The 21,298-nt window shown below is 41.6% G+C and overlaps 1 long non-coding RNA gene across 1 annotated transcript; it reads right to left on the bottom strand.

The window, feature by feature from the left end:
- Positions 1-8,669: 8,669 nt before the first annotated feature.
- LOC125260536 lies at positions 8,670-9,995 on the bottom strand. Its single transcript, XR_007183065.1, has 2 exons — positions 9,255-9,995; positions 8,670-8,776 (listed from the first exon to the last, which is right to left on the bottom strand). It is a non-coding gene; the product is annotated as an uncharacterized LOC125260536 (long non-coding RNA).
- Positions 9,996-21,298: the final 11,303 nt, after the last annotated feature.

Here is a 21,298-nt window from a genome sequence, read left to right as displayed (position 1 = left end):
CGAAACGGCCGAAAAAAAGCCGACGAGGACCAACTTCAGCCGACAGTGTGGAACACACTGAGAAAACTTAGTCGACCGACGAACAAAAACTGCCATACGGCCGACCGTCGGCTTGGTGTGTTCCTGCCAGCGTCAGACAAATCCGTCACTTTTACTTTCACTTTAAATACTGACCGAGGTTAAGCTTTCACCGGCATAACTCTTACGCAAAGTTTCCACGTTGCTTCTTACGTGATATCCATGGGTTTCCCCTTCTTGGTTTAAAACGGAAAGATTTACAATAGCCTATTGTGACGAATCTCGGCTTGTTTGAGATGCGCCTCGCCTCGCCTCGCCTCGCCTGAAGTTCAGCCGAGAGCGGCTGCAGTGAGGGGAGGAGTGAAAAAAGTGCAGAAAAGACGGACAGTTTTCCGTTCTCGAAGTGGATCAGACACCTACAAGATCAAAGGCGGATATCGCGGGATTTACACTATAGGCGCTGTGTTGCTAATAAACTGGATGTAATTTAAGTTCTGTTGCTTTTATATGAAAACACAAATAAACATAATGAACAATACACCCAGAGTAGCTAGGCTACTTGTTATTTATTTCCATTCGGAAGGCGTGCATATCAATCATTTTTACTTTAATGTTTTTTTTTGTTTTTGTTTTTTGTTTTTTAAATAAATGACAACAATCACATAAAACATAGAGAGATCGCAGTGTCAGAGTTTGGGAATATTCACATATAATTTATACACATAAAAACATGATCTTAGATTTTTAAAATCTAACATTTTAAAAGAGATCAATACATCACAGTTGTTTAAACCATTAAGCATTAGCTGTGTCGTCAGCAAGTCACTTCGCATCGTGCTTTTGTCACTCGGTAGAGTCTAGGCTTGTTTGAGATAAGCAAATTCTGCGCAGAACCGATCACCGGTGATCACCGCGAGATGCATACCGGTTAGAAATGTGTCCGCGGTTGGGCCGCCTTGCTCTGATGTCATGCCGACGTGTGTCAAAAACCTCTCGCGAGTGCGAGGCGGACGTGTCGGATTCTGCAGTCGAGCACAGTTGCTCTCCACCGACTGCGCTGACCAAAAGCACGATGGGAAACGACTTGCTGACGACACAGCTTAAAGCTTATTGGTTTAAACAACCGTGATGTATTAATCTGATTTAAAATGTTTGATTTTAAAACTCTAATATCATGTTTTTATGTGTAAAAATAATGTGTGAATATTCCCAAACTCTCTGACACAGTGATCTCTCTATGGGTTATGCGAACGTTGTCATTTATAAAAATAAAAAAAATTTAAAAAACATGTCTATAATTAAAGTAAAAATTATTGATACATCTTTCGAATGGAAACAAATAACAAGTACTTTGGGTGTATTGTTCATTATGTTTATTTTCATATAAAAGCAACAGAACTTAAATTACATCCAGTTTATCAGCAACACAGCGCACGAGTGTGAATCCCGCGATATCCGCCTTTGATCTCGTAGGTTCTGATCCACTACGAGAACAGAGAACTGTTCGTCTTGCCTGCACTTTTTTCACTCCTCCCCTAACTGCAGACGTCTACTCTCGGCTGAACTTCAGGCGAGGCTAGGCGCATCTCAAACAAGCCTAGTAACTGTGCTCGACTGCAGAATCCGACACATCCGCCTCGCCCTCGCGAGGTTTTTGACATTCGTCAGCATGACATCAGAGCAATGCGGCCCACCCTCGGACACAATTCTAACCGGGCTCTCACACACTTACATTTTTTGTGTTTTATTTGTGACTAAATAAATGGTATGTGAATCCAAATTTTAAATTTACATACAGAAATTTAATTTTTGGCTTTCATGAATGTGAAAAGAAAAATGATATTTATTTTATAAACCTTATTTTTATTGTTATATGACAATGATGACAATTGTTGTTTCTGTTCTGTATCTTTTTTCAAGCATTTAATAAACAATCAATCAATAAAAAACATTTCTAACAGGCATGTATCTCAGTGATCACCGTGTAATCAGTTCTGCGCAGATTTTTCTCATCTCAAAAGAGCCTATTTTGTCCGACTTGAGACAGCGCCGAGTTTTGTGTCTCGCCCTCAGGGAATTTTTATGTCTCGACCTCGGGGAGTTTTTGTATCAAGTCAGTTTTTCCCCTCTGGGAGTTTTCTCATCTCAAACGAGCTTATTTTGTCCGACTTGAGACAACGCCGACGCCATGTGACTGTTAGGTATGACTTCAAAGAGAGCGATTGGAGAGCAGCCACCTGAGTCAGCCAGCCAGTTTCTGAAGAGCGGGGGTACGTTCAAGCTCAAACCGGTGCGGAACGTTTTACTACTGTTTGCGGCTTGAACTACATGTTCCGTGGAAACGGTGTGCCACGGGTTTGAGATTGGTGGGTGTGTCAGAAATGTCAGCCCAATCAGCGGCAACATGTATATAAACCACTCGGTATTAAAGAGACAGCTTGCACAATGGGTATTAATGTAACATAAAATACTATTTATATATATTTAGATAGTATTGTGGAGTGACACTTTCATAAACTTTTCTATTCTCCTCTGATTATATAATGGTAAATATTGCTATATCATAGCACAATTCACGAGTTCACACTTACAAATAAGTCAGGTAAATAAATTGGTAAACGTATTTGGCGTGCTGTCCGGGGAGAGGGCTCCGAGCTCGGTAATCGGCCCGAACACAGAGTACCCCCCCCCCCTTTTAGATTATATGAAGTAACCCAGAGAGTGTGAGGAGACGGGGTGGTGGAGGGATTCTGGAAACTGTCGAGGATCTTTGGGTGAGTTTTGACTGTGATTATATACAGGCCTGAACTCATGCTGATTGGGTAGATACGTTGATTACAGATTGTTGACAGCTGGTTGAGATGACGTAATCATTAAGATGACGTAATGATTGGGTAGGTTATTTGACTTGTTCCTCCTGAACTACGTTAATGAAACATAATCAAGTGGATCATCAATGCTCACAATAAAAATAATGTCATATAGATCATAACACAATCTCGGAGGTAAGAAGTGGATTATCCTTCATCTGAAATGTTTGTCTTTTCATCCTGAAATGCGAGGAAGTTTCCACAAATCCCTTCACTTGATTGGGATGTTCTCTTTTATTCTGGGTGGCAAGGGCAGTGACTGTAACATCAAGTGTATCTAACGCACCACTGCCCAGCTGAAAGGGCTCTGATGACGATAGCTGTTCCATGATTGGCCGGATTCACATAACTATCACGTGTGTTTCGTGTTTATTCTGAAAACTTCAGTTCCACTAATGCTCACAAATCTGTATTTTCATTACAGTTAAAGCTCTTTTCATAGTTGCGATGTTATATTGTATGTTTATGAAAATAAAATTGATAAAAAACATAGACCCCACTACACTGGTATTTAAATATGCTTATGTAAAACTTTATTCTTTTAAAGACAGACGCTGTGAGCAGTAGTACATATAAAGTAATGAATGAAAATGTATTTGAATCATCAGTGTATTAGTCAAATATTGCATTTATTTCACTTCAGCTGTGATAAAGTATGCAAACAACACTTGAGCATCGGGGAGTCCCCCCAGGGAATTTTTTTGTCTCGCCCCCGGGGAATTTTTTTTTGTCTCGCCCTCAGGGAGTTTTTGTGTCTGGCCTTCGGGGAATTTTTTTGTCTCGCCCCCGGGGAATTTTTTTTTGTCTCGCCCTCGGGGAGTTTTTGTGTCTGGCCCTCAGGGAGCTTTTGTGTCTGGCCTTCGGGGAATTTTTTTGTGTCGCCCCCGGGGAATTTTTTTTGTCTCGCCCTCGGGGAGTTTTTGTGTCTGGCCTTCGGGGAATTTTTTTGTCTCGCCCCCGGGGAATTTTTTTTGTCTCGCCCTCGGGGAGTTTTTGTGTCTGGCCCTCAGGGAGCTTTTGTGTCTGGCCTTCGGGGAAATTTTTTGTCTCGCCCCCGGGGAATTTTTTTTTTGTCTCGCCCTCGGGGAGTTTTTGTGTCTGGCCCTCAGGGAGCTTTTGTGTCTGGCCTTCTGGGAAATTTTTTGTCTCGCCCCCGGGGAATTTTTTTTTGTCTCGCCCTCGGGGAGTTTTTGTGTCTGGCCCTCAGGGAGCTTTTGTGTCTGGCCTTCGGGGAATTTTTTTGTCTCGCCCCCAGGGAATTTGTTTTCTCGCCCCCGGGGAATTTTTTTTGTCTCGCCCTCGGGGAGTTTTTGTGTCTGGCCCTCAGGGAGCTTTTGTGTCTGGCCTTCAGGGAATTTTTTTGTCTCGCCCCCAGGGAATTTGTTTTCTCGCCCCCGGGGAATTTTTTTTTTGTCTCGCCCTCGGGGAGTTTTTGTGTCTGGCCCTCAGGGAGCTTTTGTGTCTGGCCTTCGGGGAATTTTTTTGTCTCGCCCCCGGGGAATTTTTTTTTTGTCTCGCCCTCGGGGAGTCAGGGAGCTTTTGTGTCTGGCCTTCGGGGAATTTTTTTGTCTCGCCCCCGGGGAATTTTTTTTTGTCTCGCCCTCGGGAGTTTTTGTGTCTGGCCCTCAGGGAGCTTTTGTGTCTGGCCTTCGGGGAAATTTTTTTGTCTCGCCCCCGGGGAATTTTTTTTTGTCTCGCCCTCGGGGAGTTTTTGTGTCTGGCCCTCAGGGAGCTTTTGTGTCTGGCCTTCGGGGAATTTTTTTGTGTCGCCCCCGGGGAATTTGTTTTTGTCTCGCCCTCGGGGAGTTTTTGTGTCTGGCCCTCAGGGAGCTTTTGTGTCTGGCCTTCAGGGAATTTTTTTGTCTCGCCCCCGGGGAATTTTTTTTGTCTCGCCCTCGGGGAGTTTTTGTGTCTGGCCCTCAGGGAGCTTTTGTGTCTGGCCTTCGGGGAATTTTTTTGTCTCGCCCACGGGGAATTTTTTTTTTTTGTCTCGCCCTCAGGGAGCTTTTGTGTCTGGCCTTCGGGGAATTTTTTTCGCCCCCGGGGAATTTGTTTTCTCGCCCCGGGGAATTTGTTTTTGTCTCACCCTCGGGGAGTTTTTGTGTCTGGCCCTTCAGGGAGCTTTTGTGTCTGGCCTTCGGGGAATTTTTTTGTCTCGCCCCCGGGGAATTTTTTTTTGTCTCGCCCTCGGGAGTTTTTGGGGCCCTCAGGGATTTTTGTGTCTGGCCCTCAGTTTTTGTGTCTGGCCCTCGGGGAGCTTTTGTGTCTGGCCTTCGGGGAATTTTTTTGTCTCGCCCCCGGGGAATTTTTTTTTGTCTCGCCCTCGGGGAGTTTTTGTGTCTGGCCCTCAGGGAGCTTTTGTGTCTGGCCTTCGGGGAATTTTTTTGTGTCGCCCCCGGGGAATTTGTTTTTGTCTCGCCCTCGGGGAGTTTTTGTGTCTGGCCCTCAGGGAGCTTTTGTGTCTGGCCTTCAGGGAATTTTTTTGTCTCGCCCCCGGGGAATTTTTTTTTGTCTCGCCCTCGGGGAGTTTTTGTGTCTGGCCCTCAGGGAGCTTTTGTGTCTGGCCTTCGGGGAATTTTTTTTTTGTCTCGCCCTCGGGGAGTTTTTGTGTCTGGCCCTCAGGGAGCTTTTGTGTCTGGCCTTCGGGGAATTTTTTTGTCTCGCCCCCGGGGAATTTGTTTTCTCGCCCCCGGGGAATTTTTTTTTGTCTCGCCCTCGGGGAGTTTTTGTGTCTGGCCCTCAGGGAGCTTTTGTGTCTGGCCTTCGGGGGAATTTTTTTGTCTCGCCCCCGGGGAATTTTTTTTTGTCTCGCCCTCGGGGAGTTTTTGTGTCTGGCCCTCAGGGAGCTTTTGTGTCTGGCCTTCGGGGAATTTTTTTGTGTCGCCCCCGGGGAATTTGTTTTTGTCTCGCCCTCGGGGAGTTTTTGTGTCTGGCCCTCAGGGAGCTTTTGTGTCTGGCCTTCAGGGAATTTTTTTGTCTCGCCCCCGGGGAATTTTTTTTTGTCTCGCCCTCGGGGAGTTTTTGTGTCTGGCCCTCAGGGAGCTTTTGTGTCTGGCCTTCGGGGAATTTTTTTTTTGTCTCACCCTCGGGGAGTTTTTGTGTCTGGCCCTCAGGGAGCTTTTGTGTCTGGCCTTCGGGGAATTTTTTTGTCTCGCCCCCGGGGAATTTGTTTTCTCGCCCCGGGGAATTTTTTTTGTCTCGCCCTCGGGGAGTTTTTGTGTCTGGCCCTCAGGGAGCTTTTGTGTCTGGCCTTCGGGGAATTTTTTTGTCTCGCCCCCGGGGAATTTTTTTTTGTCTCGCCCTCGGGGAGTTTTTGTGTCTGGCCCTCAGGGAGCTTTTGTGTCTGGCCTTCGGGGAATTTTTTTGTCTCGCCCCCGGGGAATTTGTTTTCTCGCCCCCGGGGAATTTTTTTTGTCTCGCCCTCGGGGAGTTTTTGTGTCTGGCCCTCAGGGAGCTTTTGTGTCTGGCCTTCGGGGGAATTTTTTTGTCTCGCCCCCGGGGAATTTTTTTTTGTCTCGCCCTCGGGGAGTTTTTGTGTCTGGCCCTCAGGGAGCTTTTGTGTCTGGCCTTCGGGGAATTTTTTTGTCTCGCCCACGGGGAATTTTTTTTTTTGCCCTCTCTGGCCCTCAGGGAGCTTTTGTGTCTGGCCTTCGGGGAATTTTTTTGTGTCGCCCCCGGGGAATTTGTTTTTGTCTCACCCTCGGGGAGTTTTTGTGTCTGGCCCTCAGGGAGCTTTTGTGTCTGGCCTTCGGGGAATTTTTTTGTCTCGCCCCCGGGGAATTTTTTTTTTGTCTCGCCCTCTGGGAATTTTTGTGTCTGGCCCTCAGGGAGCTTTTGTGTCTGGCCTTCGGGGAATTTTTTTGTCTCGCCCCCGGGGAATTTTTTTTTGTCTCGCCCTCTGGGAGTTTTTGTGTCTGGCCCTCAGGGAGCTTTTGTGTCTGGCCTTCTGGGAATTTTTTTGTCTCGCCCCCGGGGAATTTTTTTTGTCTCGCCCTCGGGGAGTTTTTGTGTCTGGCCCTCAGGGAGCTTTTGTGTCTGGCCTTCAGGGAATTTTTTTTGTCTTGTCCTCCTGGAATTTTTTTGTCTTGTCCTCCGGGAATTTTTTTGTCTTGTCCTCCGGGAATTTTTTGTCTTGTCCTCTGGAATTTTTTTTGTCTTGTCCTCTGGAAATGTTTTTGTCTTGTTCTCTGGGAATTTTTTTGTCTCGTCCTCTGGGAATTTTTTTGTCTTGTCCTCTGGGAATTTTTTTTGTCTCGCCCCCGGGGAGCTTTTGTGTCTCACTCTAGGGGAGATTTTGTGTCTTCCCCTCGGGGAGTTTTTGTTTGTTTTCCTTTATTTTTATATTTAAATAACAGCCTATTTCTCCTATAGGAATGAGTCCTCGTTTCATATTTCAGCAACGCATCTGACAAATACACAATCTCACCGCGCACAAAAGGAAAGAGACTCACATGACATTATACAATTCACCATGGATGATAATTCATTTTTACATTCAATTTAAGGCAAGTTAAAGAGCGTTTTCTGTTATTCCATTGCATTTCTTTTTTTACTCCCACCAGATGACACTAATTTGCCTTCAAAAACTGGATTTTAAAGGCATTGTCTCTATTTTAACATATAATACAGCTTTAATGAATTTAAAATAATCAAATAAATGTATGTAGACCTATATTTACCCATAGTAATGGTAAAGTTTATCATCAATTACATTTTTTTTTTTTTTTTTTTTTTTTGAGAGAGATCAAAACTGGAAATAAATTTAGTGAGAGAATTTCAGTACCAATATTTATCCAGCTGTAAAGATCCTGCCAGATCTTATGGAAGCTTGTTTCCGCCAGTACATAAAAAATAAATAAAAAAAGGTAATTGAACGGTAGACTATTGAATAGTTCTGAGCAAACGCGCTCTTGAAAGAATTTTGATTCAACGTTTATTTGTATAGCGCTTTTTACAATACATATCGTTTCAAAGCAGCTTTACAGAAAATGCATGTCAACGTTACAATTTATGATGGAATTTGGTGTATGCCATATAGAGAAAAAAATCAGTCTTTGGAAGATATCACTGTACACTGCTATGGGGGAGCCTACATCTTCACTTTAGAGCACCCTTAGTGATTTCAGAAGCACCCTCAGTGATTTGATTCTGGAACCGGGCCTGCAATAATAACACGTTATGATTTTCAACTTTCTTGTTGCTATTTTTAAACGCAGGCTTTACGATTAATAATGGTATGTGGTGGTGATAATAATAATAATAATAATAATAATAATAATAATAATAATAATAATAATAAAAACAATGGTTTAACAGTTCACGTTTTACAGTTGTAATATTTAGGCCTACAACTGAGGTCAAAATATGTTTTGCACAAAAACTTTAAACTTCACTATCTTCAGTTGTAAACTGTAGGCTTGGTTACATGGGTGGAGGTTATGAGAAAATCCCCAAGCGCTATGAATGACGATGCAGGAAGTGGCGGTTTCATTGATTTCCATTTCAAAGTTGCGTTTAAACGTGTTTTTCATGTGCATGTCACACAATAATTTTGTGGATACATTATTTAATTCTTAGGTGAACATTCAAAACACGTACAAGAAACTCATACAATAATAAAAAAAAAAAAATAAACATGTCTGCAGTCCATACTGATGAAGAACTGTGTCATGCATTTTGAAAAAAATGAGTTAGCTGTTGGTAGCACATTCTCATTGGAGTATATTGCTGGTTAAGTTTGAAACCAGCCACATGTTGTCCTGTAAGAGACTTAGGCAAAGATGGTTGAAATATGGGAGTAACCCGTTTATTTGTCATCACAACAACTCAGTTATTAGAAAAGGTTGAACAGTTGTCTTAGTTGGGTGTATTCAGAATGTGTGGTTTTTCTGTAAAACAGAAAATGCAGAGTAAAAATGATACATGATAATAACAAATGTTCTAAACATAAATACACGTGATGTATATTTACTGAAATACAGAATTAAAAGGAATAACAATTGTATGAAAACAAATTAGTTATGTCATACATATAAAGTCAAACAATTCAGTTCGGTCAATCCCAGTTCGGTCTGGACATATTCTGCTCGCAACATGCAAGTTTTTACAACTTAACATAGGCTACCTCGAAAGCGAGCACTTAAACAAATACACTGCACCGAAACACAAACTAAATATATAAAAAAATAAAATCAGTATAAGCAACTATGATTAAAGGTAACATACAGCGTAACATCGTGCTAAAGACACAATAATCTATTTCACTGGCCATAATAAACTGACGCACGTTATAACAGCAAATATTATAGACAGCTATAGGTCAATCACGCAAGTGATCGCTACAAAGATCAGATATAATACACTTACTTTGAATAGACGCACAAACCCGAACATAGAATAAAACTCGTCGCATCAGCGCTCCGCCGGACTCGCTTTCAATATTGCACTGAGCGCTATGGGCGAGATGTTCGCCTGTACGTCGATCTGAGAGCGCTGATTGGCTGCTGTGCTAGATGCTGCTTGTTAATAAATCTCGGCAAAACAGAGAGAGATTGGGAATGCGGGGGGCTCCGCGATGTGACCGCTAAGGGCACTTTCACTTTCATTATCAAAGCCCCATATATACGCAATCTCTCCGCGCACATTATATAGTTTATAGATTAACCCGACCTGTTCGGAAAGGCACTTCATCTCACACAGGCGCATAACTGACCGTGCTACGTGGCCGTCGGGCCGTCAGGCCAACTTTGGACACAGACGCTGCCGACGTGAGCCAACCCCGCAGTCTGTTTTCGTCGCCACTAGTTCGTCGGCGTCGGCTTGGTGTGTTCCGGCCTTTAAACCAGCTGCTCTTCATCTTCATCGCTCTGTGTGAATGAACATGGCTGAACTGAACTCTGGGCCGGATCTGGTCCGGTCTCCTCTACAGAGAGAGAAACATCCAGAAACTGATGATCCATTTCTATCACACAGAAAAGATGAAGATGAACTTAAACAAACTGTGTTGAGTACAGATCTTCAGTCAGAAATAAATAAATGAATAAAGTGTTAATAAATGAATAACATTTTCTTTAAAGGATATAATCATAACCAGAGGGAAAAACAGAAGGTCTTCCGGGGTCTACTGTTATAGTTTAACCCGACCTGAACTCGATATCGTTTGACCCGACCCGACCCGAACCCAACCCAAACCGAACTGGACCTGAACTCGACCGGTACTGTTATAGTTTAACCCGACCTGAATCCGAGATCATTTGACCCGTCCCGACCGGTACTGTCATAGTTTAACCCGAGCCCGACCTGAACCCGAGATCATTTAACCCGATCTGAACCTGACCGGTACTGTTATAGTATAACCCAAACCCGACCTGAACTCGAGATCATTTGACCAGACCCGACCCGGACCTGACCCGAACCCAACCGGTACTGTTATAGTTTAACCCGACCTAAACCCGAGATCATTTGACCAGACCCGACCCGGACCCGACCCGAACCCGACCGGTACTGTTATAGTTTAACCCGACATGAACCCGAGATCGTTTGACCCGTCCCAACCGGTACTGTTATAGTTTAACCCGACCTGAACCCGAGATCGTTTGACCCGTCCCTGAACCCGAGATCGTTTAACCCGATCTGAACCTGACCGGTACTGTTATAGTTTAACCCAAACCCGACCTGAACTCGAGATCGTTTGGCCTGACCCAACCCGGACCTGACCCAACCCAAACCCGACCCAAACCTAACTGGTACTGTTATAGTTTAACCCGAGTCGACCCAAACCCAAGATCATTTGACCCGACCCGACCCGAACCTGACCGAACCCAAACCCGACCCGAACCTGACCGGTACTGTTATAGTTGAACCCGACCTGATCATTTGACCTGACCCGAACCCGACCAGTACTGTTATAGTTTAACCCGACCTGAATCCGAGATCATTTGACCCGTCCCGACCGGTACTGTCATAGTTTAACCCGAGCCCGACCTGAACCTGTGATCGTTTAACCCGATCTGAACTTGACCGGTACTGTTATAGTTTAACCCAAACCCGACCTGAACTCGAGATCATTTGACCAGACCCGACCCGGACCCGACCCGAACCCGACCGGTACTGTTATAGTTTAACCCGACCTGAACCCGAGATCGTTTGACCCGTCCCTACCGGTACTGTTATAGTTTAACCCGACCTGAACTCGAGATCATTTGACCCGACCTGGACCCGACCCGACCTGAACCCGACCGGTACTGTTATAGTTTAACCTGACCGGTACTGTTATTGTTTAACCCAAACCCAAGATCGTTTGACCTGACCCGACCCGACCCGGACCTGACCCAACCCAAACCCGACCTGAACCTGACCGGTACTGTTATGGTTTAACCCGACCTGATCATTTGAGCTGACCCGAACCCGACCAATACTGTTATAGTTTCACCCGACCGGTACTGTTATAGTTTAACCCGAACCCGTCCCAAACCCAAGATGGTTTGACCCGACCTGAACCTGACTGATAATGTTATAGTTTTACCCAAACCCGACCGGTACTGTTATAGTATAACCCGACCTGAATTCAAGATCATTTGACCCGACCCGAACCCGACCCAAACCGAACCCAACCGGTACTGTTATAGTTTAACCCAAACCCGACCTGAACTCGAGATCATTTGACCAGACCCGACCCGACCGGTACTGTTATAGTTTAACCCGACCTGAACCCGAGATCGTTTGACCCGTCCCGACTGGTACTGTTATAGTTTAACCCGACCTGAACTCGAGATCATTTGACCCGACCCGGACCCGACCCGGACCCGACCCGACCCGACCTGTACCCGACCGGTACTGTTATAGTTTAACCTGACCCATACTGTTATTGTTTAACCCAAACCCAAGATGGTTTGACCCGACTCGACCCGGACCTGACCCAACCCAAACCCGACCTGAACCTGACCGGTACTGTTATAGTTTAACCCGACCTGATCATTTGACCTGACCCGAACCTGACCAGTACTGTTATAGTTTAACCCGAACCCGTCCCAAACCCAAGATGGTTTGACCCGACCCGAACCTGACTGATAATGTTATAGTTTTACCCAAACCCGACCGGTACTGTTATAGTATAACCCGACCTGAACTCGAGATCGTTTGACCTGACCCGACCTGAACTCGAGGTCGTTTGACCCGACCCGACCCGGACCCGACTTGAACCCGACCGGTTCTGTTATAGTTTAACCTGACCTGAATTCAAGATCATTTGACCCGACCCGAACCCGACCCAAACCGAACCCGACCGGTACTGTTATAGTTTAACCCGACCTGAACCAAAGATCGTTTGACCCGACCCGAGCAGTACTGTTATAGTTTAACCTGAGCCCAACCTGAACCCAAGATCATTTGACCCGACCGGTACTGTTATAGTTTAACCCGACCTGAACTTGAGATCGTTTGACCTGACCCAACCCGGACCTGACCCAACCCAAACCCGAACCGAACCTAACCGGTACTGTTATAGTTTAACCCGAGTCGACCCGAACCCGAGATCATTTGACCCGATCTTAACCTGACCGGTACTGTTATAGTTTAACCCGACCCAAACCCAAGATCGTTTGACCCGACCCGACCCGACCCGACCCGAACCTGACCGGTACTGTTATAGTTGAACCCGACCTGATCATTTGACCTGACCCAAACCCGACCAGTACTGTTATAGTTTAACCCGAACCCATCCCGAACCCAAGATCGTTTGACCCGACCTGAACCCGACCGGTACTGTTATAGTTTAACCCGAACCCAAGATCATTTGACCTGACCCGACCCGACTTGACTCGACCCAAACCTGACCCGAACCTAACCGGTACTGTTATAGTTTATCCCGACCCAAACCCAAGATCGTTTGACCCATCCCGACCCGACCCGGACCTGACTGAACCCAAACCTGACACGAACCTGACCGGTACTGTTATAGTTGAACCTGAACCCATCCCGAACCCAAGATCGTTTGACCCGACCCGAACCCGACCGGTACTGTTATAGTTTAACCCGAACCCAAGATCATTTGACCCGACCCGACTCGACTCGACTCAACCCGGACCCAACCCAACACGAACCAAACCGGTACTGTTATAGTTTAACTCGACCTGAACCCAAGATCGTTTGACCCGAACCCGACCAGATTAAAATAAACTTTAATCATCTTATAACATTATTGCAAAGTTATAGGACATAATTTTCCTGACTGACCGCGGGGCTGCAGGCTGTTCATGCACTTTACGTTCGCGTGCTGATGCTGTCGTGGAAAACTGGTTTGTTACTTAAGGATATAAATGTATCTTCTGTAATAAATAATTTATTGCTTTTGCTGAAATTTGACATACACAACTGTATGCCTATTTTTTAAATTCCCGATTATTGTTTTTTTAAAAATACATTATTTTATTTTGTTTTTACTTACTTTATTGTTTGGTATTTTGTGTAGAATAATGCAATCTCAGTCTTTGTAAATCTTTTAGTTATGACTAACTAGTTATGTAGCGCCATCTGGAGGCGTGAGGCCTAATTATTACAGTTTTTTTCGATTGCTAAACGACAGTGGGCACAACTGGAGTCACATGTGCAAAACTCTAACTACAGTCTGCACAGCAGCAGTTCATGTGGACCAAACTCTAGTTCGTTTTTCATTGCTTGAACACAGTTTTCAAAACTCTACACACTTATCCCATGACTTTAACCACAACCTGCACAACACTGTGGATTTACAGCACTTTGTTCAAATGCTAACACACTGCTGTCAAAACTGTGAACCACACATTCAAAACAGAATAGATTTCAGCCGTGTGCCTTTCAAACATTGCAATTTCAGCTGAAAGGCTAAGCAGGTGTCTTGTTTTAGACCTGTTAGTGAACACACACACACACACACACACACACACACACACATATATATATATATATATATATATATATATATATATATATATATATGTAACTCATTACTGTAATTCCGTAAATTACTACAGACTATTGAAGCAAACTGCTAATTTTCATTTACCTTAAAGAATTATGTTCTAAAAATTTAAATAAATCATGTGAAAAATGTCACTCTTTTCTTTGAAGAAAATATTACTTTGTATGAAGTCACTGAAATTGTTCAAACTGTAAAGATGAAAAGTTTGTATTTTCTATGTTGGTGTTTGATGCTAGTGCTTTTACTCTCAGTGTGTTCTGAGTGACAGTGTGTGTTATCTCAGTGAGGGTTGTGACAGTGTTTGGCTGCACTGAGCCTGTTTTGAGCCATGTGTTAAGAGTTTTGTTGTTTGGAATGAGTTTTGCAGGTGATGTGAACTGTTTAGCTCAGGTGACTGTTGGTAGTGCAGACTGTAGTTAGAGTTTTGCACATGTAGCTCCAGTTGTGCTCACTGTCATTTAGCAATCTAAAAAAACTGTAACATTATCTAAGATTAGTTTTTTTCAGTTGCTAACAAGCATTGTTCAATACCAAAACCACATTTTCAAAACTCTTCACACAGTCAGCGAAACAGAAGTCAATGCAGACCAAACTGTGAACCATTTTTCATTGCTTTCAGACAAAATGCATTCAGTGACCACACTTTTCAAAATTCAGGAACTCTTTTCCCATTCGTACTCCACAACATGCAAAATACTATGTATTTTCAGCACATTTTTCTAATGCTAACACACTGCATTCAAAATGATTAAAAACACATTCAAAATAGAATGATGGCAAATTCCAAGCATTTATGCAGTAATTATTTTAAAATATTCTCAATTTTATAGCCAAAAATTAAAAAAACAAAAAAAAACATTACAAGCTAATTGCAATTTTAGCTGAAATTCCACCCACTCCAATGCAAGAGAGAGAGCAGATTAGAACCATCACTGTAATTTACTGTAATGAACAACTACACATGTTGTTACAGTAATGTGTAGAATGTATTTTATTTATTCTTTTTTTTTATTATCATTGCAGCCCTGGAGTTTTTTCCCTCTTTTTTTCACCTTTTGGTTATAATTTTCTAGTACTATATTCATATAAAAAAAAATTAAATTTTGATTAATTTCTGATTCATTCATGTTACAAATGCTTTCAATGAAGTGAAATTGTGTTACAGTATTCTATATGAAGAACTGATTTATGTGGAAAATCATTGAAACTTTAAAAAAGAAAAGTTCATCAATTATGTAATGCTTCCTGTTGTTAGTGTTTTTTAGGTCAGTGTGTTGTGAATGCAATGTGTGTTTTCTGAATGAGAATTGTTGCCAGTTTTATGTTGGTCTGAGTGGGTTTTGTAGGTGAGATTAACTGTTTGGCCAACATTCATGCTGCTAATGCAGACTGTGTGAAGAGTTTTGAAAATGTGGTTTCGGTATTGAACAATGCTTGTTAGCAACTGAAAAAAACTGTAATAAAACTGTAATAAATGCTTTATAAGTCATCATCGTTATCAAATAAAAGTTTATTGTAAAGTGTTACAAATAAGGTATTTGTAACAGCTGAACTTCTGGACGATAGTTTTTATTTGTAATCATTAAAAAGTACAATAAAAAGGTTTGGTGGTTTGGTTTTCGTGTAACACTGGTTTTCTAAAATGCTAACGCCATCTTGTGGACGACATTGGTTGTACATTACTGTGGGGACATGAGCAAAGGCGGGCATAACCTAATATTTCTGAGTTCAACATGTTCCTGGGTCAACATTTTTGTTTATCCTGGAACAACATTCAAATCAACCAATCAGATTTCAAGGACAAGTTTACAGATTATGTCAAGTTTAGGCTTAAAATCATGAATTGGTGCTTTTACATCAGTGTTATTCATCTATCATTTCCCTCTCATTTTTGGGATAACTTTTGGGTAGGGTTAGGTTTAGGGGTAGGAATAGGGTTAAGATTAAATTTTCAGACTAGAATGTTGTTCCAGGATGAACAAAATATGTTGACCCAGGAACGCATCTAACTCAGCAATATCAGGACGTGCCAAATGCGAGGGAGACGCATTTCATAAAAAAAAAAAAAAACATATCAAACACTAGTGTAGTGTATGAACCCAGAGACAAAATGTAAGAAGATGAAGCTGGTAAACTATAAATAAAATAAAGAAAGAAAACTCTTGGTGTCTTTTCTGTTATCTAATGTGCACCTTAGCCTAGGAAAAATAACCCCAAATTATTTTTAAACAAACATTTATACAAAATTAACCAAAAAAATATAAACCAAAACAACAGGGTATATACCAGAATTAGGGGATCTTAACATCTTCCCCCTCCACCAAACTCTCAATATCCCCTTACTGCAGAACACTTGAGATCCAGGGGCGGAGTCTGGTAGGTTAAGGGATACGTAAAGTGGGAGGAGTTGGATCTAGATCCAGGGGGTGGACATGGGTAGGTTTAGATCCAGAGGGGCGGAGACAGGTGGGTTTAGGGATATGTAAAGTGGGAGGATCTTGTGTTCTGCAGCGAGGACCATCTCGGAAAGGTTGCATAGCTAAACTCCAGCGAGTTACACGAGCATTGGTATCTTTCATTTTGTCAATCCTCTGGAGTGCTCTATGATCCGTTTCAACTACAAAATCTCATCCCAACAAATAAAAGAATCAAGAGCCCATTTCAGTGCCAAACACTCTTTTTCAATGAATACAAGAATACAAGTTTCCTACTCAAATAAGCCACAGGATGTAACTCCCCTCCCTACTCGTTTCAAGACTGCTCCCAAACCCACTTCAAAGGCATCTGTCTAAAGCACAAACATTTTCTCAAAATCAGGACATACAGGACAGGATTAGTCACTAGTGCATCCCTCAAATTCTCAAAAGCTAGCCTGGATTGTTCCGTCCACTGAATCTGTTTTGGGCCTGACTTCCGTGTCAAATCTGTTAGGCAAAATGAGGTATAAATCTCCGATATCAGCCAGCTAGTCCTAAAAGGATGCTTTTTTTGTGCTTGGAAGTGGGCAGGTCTGAATAGCTTGTATCTTCTGGATCTGGTGTTTAATAACACCATTACCTAACACATAGCCTAAGTGCTCAGTCTCACTCTTGACTTTTGAACACTTGACAGGATTGATCGTCAAACCAGCATCCTTAATTCGCTGAAACACTGAAAGATGATGAAGATGCATAAGACTTGTAGGGGTACGAAAAGCAGTCAGTTCTCTGGATTCAGTAGCCAAAGTCATCTGCAATGCCTATCTCCGGCATTAACCGAACCTCCTCAGTGAATGCTGACACCATCTTTTCTGGAATACGATAACTCATTCTTTTCACTTATTCATTGGGTTTCAACATAATTCAATGCTGAATGAGAGGGGTACATCCAGGGGTATTTTTAAACAGTTCTGGATCACATAACTCTTGAATTAGTTTTTCTGCTCCCCTGATAAGTGTTCAAGATTAACTGAGGAGGTATCCTGCTAACAGATAATGTTCTTCTATTTCCTCTTTATCTTCCACTAACCAAATCAAACTCACATGTGCAGACTCTTTCTGTAGAAACCATTCTTTCAAGAATTAATATGTTCTATGAAGGTGTGCCCCACCAGGAGTAGCAATTTCGAAACAGTTTTAACCTTAAACGGACGCTTGCATTTAACCAACAGCTTCTCTTCAGTTAGAAACATGACTAATATCTGCTGACCTTTTGAAGGACCACTCCCTTGCTTTCCTGTCACACCAGCATTTCTGCCTACACTATGCTTCTTTTAAGTGTTTTGCTGTTCTTGATAATCAATGACATTTACCTTACTGGATGTCTGTGAACTTTGCTCCCAGGATTCTTTAAAAAAAGACAGAGGACCCTGCACATCATGGCCATACATCAACTGAAATGGAGAGAAACCCGAGGAACGTCTCTATACGCAAATAGTAAGTAGGGCAACCACTGATCCCAATCAGTGTGTAACTCACAAATTTACAGAGCATTTGGGTTTAAATGAATCTTTCTTGAAGACCATCAGTTTCAGGATGGTTAGGTGTGTTCTTCAAACCTCTTAGCAATTGATAAACCTGTTGCAGTAACTTTGAGGTAAAACTGAAAAAAAATCATAAAATCATAATTTTGAGTGTTTGTATTATAAAACTGTTCATTTTACATTTTAATAATGATTTATTTTTTAAAATTCAGTTTAGTAAAAAGCACTGATTTCAGTTTGGGAAACCCAGATCTAAAAAGTAAAAATTCAAAGGCATGAAATGAAAAAGAATGAAATCTTCTTTTTGTAAGATTTCCTTTTAATACGTGATCACATAAACTATTAATACAATACGTCACAAGCTTTAAACCGCTGCTCTTCATCATCATCGCTCACACTCATCCTCTGTGAATGAACATGGTCGCACTGAACTCTGGGCCGGTTCTGGTCGGGTCTCCTCTACAGAGAGAGGAACATCCAGAGACTGAAGATCCATTTCTATCAACACAGAAAAGATGAACTTAAACACACTTTATTATTTGAAAACATATCTTCATTCAGAAACAAATTATACAAAACGAATGTTTTGACTGTGAATGTGTTAATAAATGAACATTCCACTTTTTTTGAAAATAGGCTCATTTTCCAACTCCCCTAGAGTTAAACAGTTGAGTTTTACCATTTTCGAATCCATTCAGCCCATCTCTGGGTCTGGCGGTGCCACTTTTAGCATAGCTTAGCATAGTTCATTGAATCTGATTAGACCGTTAGCATCTCGCTCCAAAATGACCAAAGAGTTTCGATATTTTTTTAGGCACAATGATATTACGCAGCGTCTCTCACAAATGTCTCCATGGTTGCAAGGCACGCTCCCTGTGCAAGCAGGGGGTCACGGGGTAATATCATTGCACTGCTGCACTCATGGTACGGCAGCAAAGTTCCTTGATTATTACGCTGGAATGAGAGTATATTTCCTAGCCGTATCAGCCTAGAAAATCACAACTTTTCATTTTCAGTCGGTCTTAGTACAAGATGTAACTACAGAAGAGTCAAGTTTTAAATAGGTAAAATATCAAAACTCTTTGGTCATTTTTGAGCGAGATGCTAACGGTCTAATCAGATTCAATAAACTATGCTAAGCTATGCTAAAAGTGGCACCGCCAGACCCGGAGATCGGCTGAATGGATCCGAAAACGGTAAAACTAAACTGTTTAACTCTAGGAGAGTTGGAAAATGAGCCTATTTTTTTTTAAAAGTGGAGTGTTCCTTAAAATAATAACATGTTCTTTAAAGAATAATCATACCCTCAGAGGAGAAAACATAAGACAGTATCTCCCAGACAGCAGACAGACAGCAGAACACTGATGAACAAACACACGTGACTGCAGACCCTGAATATTAACAGTAACAGATACTGCAGTTACTATAGTTATTCTAGCAGTCTAGCGCCATCTAGCGGCTGCATAATGTAATACTGACACATACCAAGTGTCCAACGTGAATTTATGAAATGACTGTTTGCTATTGGAAAACTGAGAGATACAGTTACATTATTTAATGTATTAGATAACTTGTTCTAACAGTGAGTAATAGCCTATTTTGCATCTTTTATTAATCCTTATTAATGTTAGTTAATAAAATGTTATGTAAAAATGTTAATTTCTGCATAGGCTAGATGTCAAAACAAACATTAACTAAGATTAATAAATGCTGTAGAAGTCATCATCGTTAGTTAGTCCATTGTTTAATAACTAATATAAATTAAAGCTTTATTGTAAAGTGTTGACAAAAACTGTCAAACGCTGTTTTATCAGTTAAATTTACATCAAACAAGGGCACATCTCTGTCACTAAGAATTGATTATTATTGAACAGCAAACTTGCACACAACATGATACAGAGTCACGACAAGACCTTCAGAAAACACTGTTATTGTGCTGCTGTTTTTTTTATATGGGACATTCTACCAGAAATGTACATATCCTTTAAGTATTTCATCCAAAAATGTCCAAAACCGACTGAAGGTTCATTTCTGACTTGTTCTATAAAGGAATATGACATTCATTAGGTTCTCAGATATATATTTTTTAATTAAAACACTTTTGAAAATTACAAATCCTGTCCTTGTCCTTAGCCAAAGTGGAGCAACAACTTTCATAATTTTGTTATGCTAAAAACTGTTATTTAGAAGAAAAAAACTCTATCAATAACAAGTTTAAGTTGTTATCATTCACATAAATTGATTAAAAACATGACATTATACATACATTCCACAAATAAATACTATAGTTTACAACTCTCCCCATGTTTTTAGTCAGTCATTTCACGTTTAAAACTCTACATTAAATTTGTGCAATACGCCTTTAAGGGAATGACTCAGAGGAAGTTATCATTTACTCGAAGTGAAGCTGACACTGATCAAGGATGAATTCTGTCATTGTCATCAATTGTATGATGTTAATCTTGTTTTTGTATGTTTTTTTATTTTTTGAGGAGGATGAGCTAAAGGGTCAGGCCCTGTCACGGTAAAACACCCCAGAAAATAATGAAAAAGTTTTAAATCCAAAACATGTCTAAAAAAGTTTCTGAAATTCCTTGCTTGTTAACAGTTTTTATGCTATAGCATGCTGAGTAATGGCAGTTCAAAATGGCCGACCGTCAGGCTCTGTCACATCCTCTGTCATACTGTTTTTTTGTTTTGTTTTGTTTTGTTTTGTTTTTAATGGCATTGTTCTTTTTTATTACCTTCATTGCATATAATATGTATTTAATGCATGCCATTGTAAAACATTATTTTAATAAATAGAGATTACACTGTACATTTTAAGCTTTTTATGCTCAATGTATAGATATAATTGTCATTTCACGAGTTCGTTTCCTCATAAAATCTTTAAGCTAATAAGGTTAAGCGTATTTGGCTTGCTGTCCGCTGTGGAGGGGCTCGAGGAAGCAGCTTCAACTCGAGCTTGGATATACCCTCCAGTATACTACTAGTGCATGGAAGAGGAGTACGATAGATGAGATGCCTAATTTATGTGGTGGAGTTGGGGAGGTGGAGGGATATCGAAACTACTGATGCCAGAGTAGGGTGAGTAGCTGCTTATATGCTCTCGATGTAATCCCTCCTCTTGAGATTATGTTTGAGTTTCACTAATTGAAAGATTAGATGGGTTCACTCCTCCCGAAATTACGTTGTGAACTTCACTTATATTAGCTTTGAGTAATGATGACATACAGATTGCAGATAGATGGCTCCAGTTAGTGCAACTGAGAGACAAAGGCAATGTCTGGGATCAGTGCCGCGTTAAGCCTTCGCGGGGCCAATGGGCTAACGAATGCGATGTGTCTGAAGATTATACTAGTTGATTAATTATTCTGTCACAGACTTTTTTTAATGCACGTTTTATACCTAATAAATGTAGGCCTACTATTAGTTTCTTCTCTAAATATGTTTCCATCACGTTTTATGTGCATTTTATTTCGCTGAATAAAA

The sequence above is a fragment of the Megalobrama amblycephala genome, linkage group LG24 (assembly GCF_018812025.1).
Source record: "Megalobrama amblycephala isolate DHTTF-2021 linkage group LG24, ASM1881202v1, whole genome shotgun sequence".
NCBI classification, from domain to species: domain Eukaryota; kingdom Metazoa; phylum Chordata; class Actinopteri; order Cypriniformes; family Xenocyprididae; genus Megalobrama; species Megalobrama amblycephala.
This window is presented reverse-complemented; position numbering and strand designations above follow the sequence as displayed.